This window comes from Delphinus delphis, chromosome 15 (assembly GCF_949987515.2).
Source record: "Delphinus delphis chromosome 15, mDelDel1.2, whole genome shotgun sequence".
NCBI lineage: Eukaryota > Metazoa > Chordata > Mammalia > Artiodactyla > Delphinidae > Delphinus > Delphinus delphis.
In genome coordinates this window covers 11,416,692-11,425,137 of record NC_082697.1, presented here as the reverse complement: position 1 = coordinate 11,425,137, position 8,446 = coordinate 11,416,692, and positions in this window count along the sequence as shown.

Below are 8,446 nucleotides of genomic sequence, written 5' to 3'. Positions count from 1 at the left end.
GTGGTTTTTTTTTTAATCACAAAAGTAATGCATGAATTCTAATGACACAGACGTGTAGAGCAAAAAATGAAAAAAAAAGCAATGGGGCTTCCCTGGTGGTGCAGTGGTTGAGAGTCCGCCTGCCGATACAGGGGACACGGGCTCGTGCCCCGGTCCGGGAAGATCCCACATGCTGCGGAGCGGCTGCGCCCGTGAGCCCTGGCCACTGAGCCTGCACGTCCGGAGCCTGTGCCCCGCAACAGGAGAGGCCACAACAGTGAGAGGCCCGCGTACCGCAAAAAAAATAAATAAATATATAAATAAAAGCAAGCCTATGACCCATCAATTTGATTTCTTGTAATCTACCAGAGAAAAAGCGTAAGTGCACAAGGAGACCTGTTGCATCATTGTTTGTAATGCAAAAACAAAACCCAGAAACATTCTGAATGTCCATCAAGGGAATGGTGTAGCCATACTAATGACTACTATGTATCACTTAAAAAGGGTAATGTAAACCTACATAACTCTGCAAGACATATTTTGGAAGGAAAAAAGAGAGACATACCCTGAAATGGAAAACAAAACATCAACTGATACGATATATTTTCTAAGGGTGCGTATGTACGTATGCATATGTATGAAGCCAACTGTGGACAATAATGCAAATACAGATCATGTTTTTTATATCATTCTACAAATACATATTATATGATTTTTATTAATATCTTTGTCCCCTAGAAGTCAGTTAGCTCTGTGAAGACAAAACTAGTATACCTGTTTTGCTCACAATTATATTACTACTACCTGCCATACTACACTACTACTAGTAGTACACCCATTAGAGAGCATTTGTTTCCAACTGAAATTTTCATTGAATGCCTACAATGTGCCAGGATTGATGTTCGATTTAAGGGGCAGAGACAGACACAAGCAAGACAGATACAGCCCTTGCCCTCAAGGAGCATACAGCCTCCTTATCAGAAAGAGAATATTAAGGGACTTCCCTGCTGGCACAGTGGTTAAGACTCCACACTCCCAATGCAGGGGGCCTGGGTTCAATCCCTGGTCAGGGAACTAGATCCCACATGCATGCCACAACTAAGAGTTTTCATGCCACAACTAAGGAGCCCACCTGCCACAACTAAGACCTGGCACAGCCAAATAAATAAAATAAATAACTATTTTTAAAATGAGAGAATATTAATAAATTAGGAGTAGGATGAACTAAAAACCAGTGATTCAGGATAGAAGGTGGCGAATGTTATGAGAGGGATAGAGACCTTAGAGAATGGAGAAGTGACATCTGAGATGGCAAATTGGGGACAGCCTCAAGGAGGAGGTGGCATTTGCACTGGGCTTTGAGTGACTTGGACATGTAAGCATGTCCAGCTTTCCTTCCAGCTGGAGGGAAGAAAGCAATAAAAAGTAAGGACTGGAAATTGAAACTCAACTGCCTACAAGCATATAAGGTAGGCATAACTAGTACTAGAGTACTATCATCTCATACTATATAGTACCAGAAATTAGTAGTAATGTAATACAACATAGTACCTGGCTCACAGTAGGCATTCAATAAATACTTCAGTGAGAAAACGAAAATTATTGAACCCCTACCATCCTCCAGCTGATTGTTGCCAATTTCCCAGCTGATCATGATCAGATATTCAGGTTTCTGAAGAGGAGCTAAAAGTCCAGATTTTTAAGTGAAATTTTGCAATTATAAACACTATATGTAGATACACTTCCTAGTTCTGTCTACTGAGTGAGCCTATGAGAAATGACACCGCTGTTAGAAAAAAAAAAGGGGGGGGGGAATTCCCTGGCAGTCCAGTGATTAGGACTCCCTGGTCCCACTGCAGGGGCACAGGTTCCATCCCTGGTTGGGGAGCTAAGATCCCACAAGCCATGCGATATGGCAAAAAAAAAAAAGAAAGAAAGAAAGAAATGACACCACTGTAGCAATAAGCACTGACCACCCATATCTTGCTTTCTAAATACCATTCTCCACTAAAATGAGCCAAGCCTTGGAGAAACAACTGATTGTCAGAGCTGGGACAGGGAAATTACAATGTGGGGCTGGTACATCTTATTGAGCCGGAAAGTAAGGAAGTGCCAAAAGCATGATGGGACTTGTGAAAAGAAGCCAAAAGGCCTGAGTTCAGATCCCAGTTCTGCCACTTTCCAACTATATGTGACTTTGGACAAGCTAGTTACCTCGCTGGGCCTCAGTTTCCTTATCAGCAAAATGGGGTTAATAGAACTAACTACCCCCAAGGATTGAATGAGCTAATACAGGTGCCAGTGCGGAGTGATAGTTCAACACAAGCTAGCTAGGATTATTTTTGACTCAGACTCATGGGGCTTGCTAGGCTGGGGTGTACAGTAGGCCTCAGATGTTTGGGCAACGTGGTTGTGCTTGATGTCATTCTGCTCAATCCTGGGCACCTTGCATTTATGCTGCTCAGAAGAGTAGAATTTATAATATCCAAAATATATAAAAAACTCCTACAATTCAACAACAAAAAGACAACTCAATTTAGGGACTTCCCTGGTGGTCCAGTGTTTAAGACTCCGAGCTTCCACTGCAGGGGCCACAGGTTTGATCCCTGGTTGGGGAACTAAGATCCCACATGATGCAGGGTGTGGACAAAAAAAAAGACAACCCAATTTAAAAAGTGGCCAAAAGACTGGAATAGATATTTGGGATAGATATTTCTCCAAAGAATACAGACAAATGGTGAATAAGCACATGAAAAGACACTCAACATCATTAGCCATTAGGGAATGCAAATCAAAACCACAATGAGGGGCTTCCCTGGTGGCGCAGTGGTTAAGAGTCTGCCTGCCGATGCAGGGGACACGGGTTCGTGCCCCGGTCCGGGAGGATCCCACATGCCGCGGAGCAGCTGGGCCCGTGAGCCATGGCCGCTGAGCCTGCGCGTCCGGAGCCTGTGCTCAGCAACGGGAGAGGCCACAACAGTGAGAGGCCCGCGTACTGCAAAAAAAAAAAAAAAAAAAAAAAAAAAAAACACAATAAGATACAACTTCACACCTACTAGGATGGCTATAATTTAAAAAAAAAAGAAAAGAAAAATAACAAGCGTTGGCAAGGATGTGGAGAAATTGGAAAACTTGTACCTTGCTGGTTGGAATGAAAAATGGTGCAGCTGCTGTGGAAAACAGTTTGGTAGTTCTTGAAAAGTTAAAAAGAATTACCATGTGACCTAGCAATTCTAGTCCTAGGTATATACCCAAAATAATTGAAAACATGGACTTGAGCAGAATATTGTACACCAATATTCATAGCAGTATTATTCACAATAGCCAAAAGGTGAAAACAACCCAAGTGTCCATCAACAGATGAGTGGATATACAAAATATGGTATATCCAAACAGTGGAATATTATTCAGCCATAAAAAGGAATGAAGTTTAGACGCATGCTACACCATGGATTAACCTTGAAAACATTATGCTGAGTAAAAGAAGCCAGTCACAGAAGGACAAATATTATGTGATTGCACTTACATGAAATGCCTATTGTAGGCAAATTCAAAGAGACAGGGACTTCCCTGGTGGCACAGTGGTTGAGAGTCTGCCTGACATTGCGGGGGACATGGGTTCAATCCCTGGTCTGGGAAGATCCCACATGCCGCAGAGCAACTAAGCCCATGCACCACAGCTAGTGAGCCCATGCTCTAGAGTCCGCGTGCCGCAACTACAGAGCCCATGTGCTGCAATTACTGAAGCCCGTGCACCTATAGCCCATGCTCCGCAACAAGAGAGGCCACCGCAATAAGCCTGCGCAACACAATGAAGAGTAGCCCCTGCTCGCCGCAACTAGAGAAAGCCAGCGCACAGCAACGAAGACCCAACGCAGCCAAAAAAAAACCAACCGAAGGACAGAAAGTAGATTAGACATTACCAGGAGCAACCATAATATCCATTTTTCAGGTTTAGTTCTTATCAGATCTTGCTGACCCTTGATATAATACAAATTGTAAAATGCTGTGCAAAAGCAATGAGCTGGTGGAGTGACTGATGAACTGCAATTTTCTGGAAGCAGCCTTTTTACGTGGTCATCCCCCGTGTCTTTCCTGTTTATATCCAAATCATTCTCTGCCATAATTCCAACACCTATCAGGATACCTGACACCTAGAAGTTATTGGTTAAATAGACATTTATTTATTATTAATTTACTTATTTCTTTGTTTTTGGCTGCATTGGGTCTTCGTTGCTGTGCACGGGCTTTCTCTAGTTGCGGCGAGCGGGGGCTACTCTTCGTTGTGGTGCGCGGGCTTCTCATTGCAGTGGCTTCTTTTGTTGCAGAGCACGGGTTCTAGGGGCACAGGCTTCAGTTAGTTGTGGCACGCGGGCTTAGTTGCTCCGCAGCATGTGGGATCTTCCCAGACCAAGGCTCAAACCCGTGTCCCCTGCATTGGCAGGTGGATTCTTAACCACCGCGCTACCAGGGAAGTCCCTAAATAGACATTTACATGCCAGTGTCACTCATGTTAAAACTCCTTGCAATCCGACACTATGTCCTTTTTTTCCCCAGTCTTTTTTTTTTTTTTCTTTTTGGTTTTTACTTCTATGCTAAGTACAGTAAGCCATAGAGGTAGGGGCAGTAAACATTTAAGGAACTGTAAAGAACAAGGGAAGCCATGATCACCTAGTTGAGCCAGGCAAGGTGAGCCTGTGAGATACTCCTACGCCCTCTAGTGGTGCAGATGGGAATTCCTCCTGGCTCTCTTACCAGTTTGGCGATCTTTTTTTTTTTTTTTTTAAGGTTTAATTTTAGGGCTTCCCTGGTGGCGCAGTGGTTGAGAGTCCGCCTGCCGATGCAGGGCACATGGGTTCGTACCCTGGTCCAGAAAGATCCGCAGAGCGGCTGGGCCCGTGAGCCATGGCCGCTGAGCCTCCACTTCCAGAGCCTGTGCTCCACAACGGGAGAGACCACAACAGTGAGAGGCCCGCGTATCGCAAAAAAAAAAAAAAAAAAAAAAAAAAAGTAATGCATGAACTTGATAGAAAAGTTTAGACAATACAATAGGGAAGAGAATGACAAGTAAGTCTTGCTCCAGGCCCAGAACCTAGGCCCCAGGCCCTCAGTTTCACTTCCTGATAATAGCCACTTGTACTAGATTCTCTGTAATCCTTCCAGCAGGGTAATCAACTCATCCTGCTCTGCCTGGGACTTTCCCAGCTTTAGCACTGAAAGCCTCACATCCTGGGAAACCCCTCAGCCCCAGGCAAATTGGGATAGTTGGTTACCCTACCTTCCAGAGACATCTATTCATCATACACAAACATATTCACATATTATTTGCATTACGCAGCATCCTGGTGTTATTTTAATCAAAACTATATTTCAAACACCATTCCTTATCAGCTGTATATTCATTTAACGAATACTTGTGGAGTTACCTACCATGCTCTAGGTACTGTTTTAGAAGGTGAATATACAGTAGTAAACAAAATGGGCAAAAATCCCTTTCCTCATGGAGTTAACATACCAGTAATTATATCTGTTGTATTAATCACTTTGCTATTATGACCAATGCTGTCCTGGACATTTGTGTGTACGTATCTTTCCTACATGTCAGTGTGAGTTGGTCTATAGCAGCACCGTCCACAGAACTTTCTGTGATGACGGAAATGTCCTCTATCTGCTGTGTCCAGTATATAACCACTAGCTACATGGGCTATTGAGCTCTAAAAATATCACTAGTGAGCCTGAAGAATTGAATTTTTAATTTTGTTTTTTAATTTAAATTTTTAAATGTAAATAGCCACAGTATTGGATGATGCAAGTCTGTGGGAGAAAGTCCTAAAAATAGAAAAGATAAATCAAAAGATGTGTGCTCTTGTAAATTGGATAATTATAGGCAAACCGCCCACGAAGAGGTTGTATTAGTTATTTGTTGCTGTATAACAAAAGACCACAAGCTTAGCAGCTTAAGCAACACACACTATGTCACAGTTTCTGTGGGCAAGAAGTGTGGGCATGGTGGGACTGGATCATGGCATAACAAAAGATTACAGGAGCAGATTTCCCATTGATTTTCCTTAGGATCACTATTTAGTTGAATAATTTTTTAAACCATCTGTCGCCACCCGCCTACCTCACTGCCTATTAGAGACCATGTCTTTCTCCCTCACGCCATATCCCCGGCACTGGAGGGCCCAGCACACAGTAGGTCCACAGGGATTCTTTGTTGCCTGAATGAATGAGTCTCCCTTGGCAGTAAAAATCAAGTTTGCGAAGCCTTTGAGCAGGACCCCTTCCCCACTCCAGGCTCTCATCAGAACCCCAAGAGGGTCTTAGATGATGTAGGCCATCTGAGAGAGGCTGCCAAAAACTAAAGAGGAAGAGATGATTGTGGGAAACATTTTCCTCAAGAACATTAAGGGAAAATGGGAGGAGAAAGATCCATTCATTGGACACACATTATTAGGTTGATTGTTTTTGAAAAACAGCCAGTGTGACTGTGGGGAATGAGGGAGGGCTGGCAATACATTTGCAAGCTAAGAAAGGGAGAGTGGGGACATTTTCACGGAGAATGCCCAGAAAAAACAGGAAGGGATATTGCACATTTAGTCTAGTCTCAGCATTGACCGGGGCTGGGGTTGGGGGACGGGGGTGGGGGGTGGGGGCGTATAATGTAGGTTAGTGGTTCTCAAAGTACAGTCCTGTCCAGCAGTGGCTGCATCACCTGGAAAAAATGTTAGAAATGCAAATCCTCAGGCCACACCCTAGATTTACTGACCTGCTGAATCAAGAACTCTGGGGGTCTGCCCCGGCAAATCTTGTTTTCAGAAGCCCTCCGGGTGACTCTGATGCACGTAAGAGTTTGAGAACGACTGGCACTCTGAAATGCACAGGTACCAAAGCCAGACTGCATGGGTTCAAATCCTCACTCCGGTTTTCCATCTGTGTTAAAAGGTAATTTAATCTCTCTGTGCTTCGATTTGCATAGTTGTAAAATGTGAGTGGTAGAAAGCTAAGTCACAGCTTGCTCTGAGGATTCATTCATGGAAAGTGCTTAGAATAATAAGCACACAAAAAGTTCACTATTAATATAGTATTATTTTAATCCTGTCCTCCTGTCTCTGTGACTAAGTGTACGAGCTCATGGAAAGTTCATTTCAAGAGCCCAAACTGGAGGCACTCAGTGGATTTGAAGCCCGGGTCTGGGACTCCCCTGCCCTCACCGTCCTCCCCGCTCTCAGCACAGGGTCTGGTGGCAGCTACAAAGCCAACACAAAGGCTTATAAATACCCACAACACACCTCTGCCCCCACTAAAGCACCCCCATCCCTGGAGAGGAGAAAGGGCACTTTTGGCTGGGAAGAGGTCAGATGCACAGGTGCCTGGCATAGGAACAAGAAAAAGAAATGGTAAAACATAAGGATTGGCCCTCTAGGGTTGCTGCCTACCCGCCAGGTTATTCGTTTGTGAAAAGATGCCCACATGGCAAGCTAAAAATAATCCTCCTGCTGCCAGCAGGTCAAGCAAAATCAACCCAGAGGACTGAGAATGGGACAAATGAGGCGCAAATTTGCATTCAATTAATCTGGCTTAGCAAACTGGTTTATTTGTCCTGTGCAGACTCCTTACTGTGAGGGCTTTGTGGCCTTTCAGGGTGGAGTTTAATTGATCATTGACTTTCCTGGTTAAGAAAACCACACAGACTTGTTAGCAGAGCCTGCCTTTTAAAAAGATGTAGCTTTTGTTAAGTGGGCTATATACAAGAGCCAATTTGGTGCAGTGAAAAGTGGAGAAAGTTGAGATTCAAAACATCTGGGTTTTAGGCCTGCTCCTTTCAGGATTGAGGTTTAGTCTCTCTTCAAACCCGAGGCTCCCCATCTTATACAGAGCTGGAGCTGGACCCCATGGCCAGGAGGCATGTGGACACAATTTTAAATAGTTTGACTCTAAGGGAGATAGAGATTACTTCTGCTTTCACTAGGAAGTCTCAGTGTGGTGGTAGTCTGTCTTCAGCACCTCTCTACTCATGCTTAATCTCCCTTTTCAGCGGCAACAGTATCCAGCATGAATTTATAAGATTGTATTGTTTCCATTGTATTTTTCCAGTGTCCTGTAGAAATGTGATACTGATTTTCTATTTGTAGCTTGGGAGTGATAACAGATCTCCCTTTAAAATTTGTTTGCTGAAGTTTAAAAAAAGAACAACTCGATTGAAAAGAAAGATTCAGTAATAGTGCATAAGTAAATTTTAAGTAATAGTAATAACGATTTAAATTTGGGAAACAGTGGCTGAAGCACAAAGCCTGTTCCACAAAGCCAGTCTCTGGATCTAGCTCCACATTTTCCAGATTTCCCTCCCTCCCTCCCGTCAGAGAGGCCAGGAGACGCTGCCCACCCACTAGCCCCGCCCCCAGCCCCCGACGCACGTTCCATAAGTCACGCCCCCAGCCGGACGCACGTTCCGTGAGTCACGCCC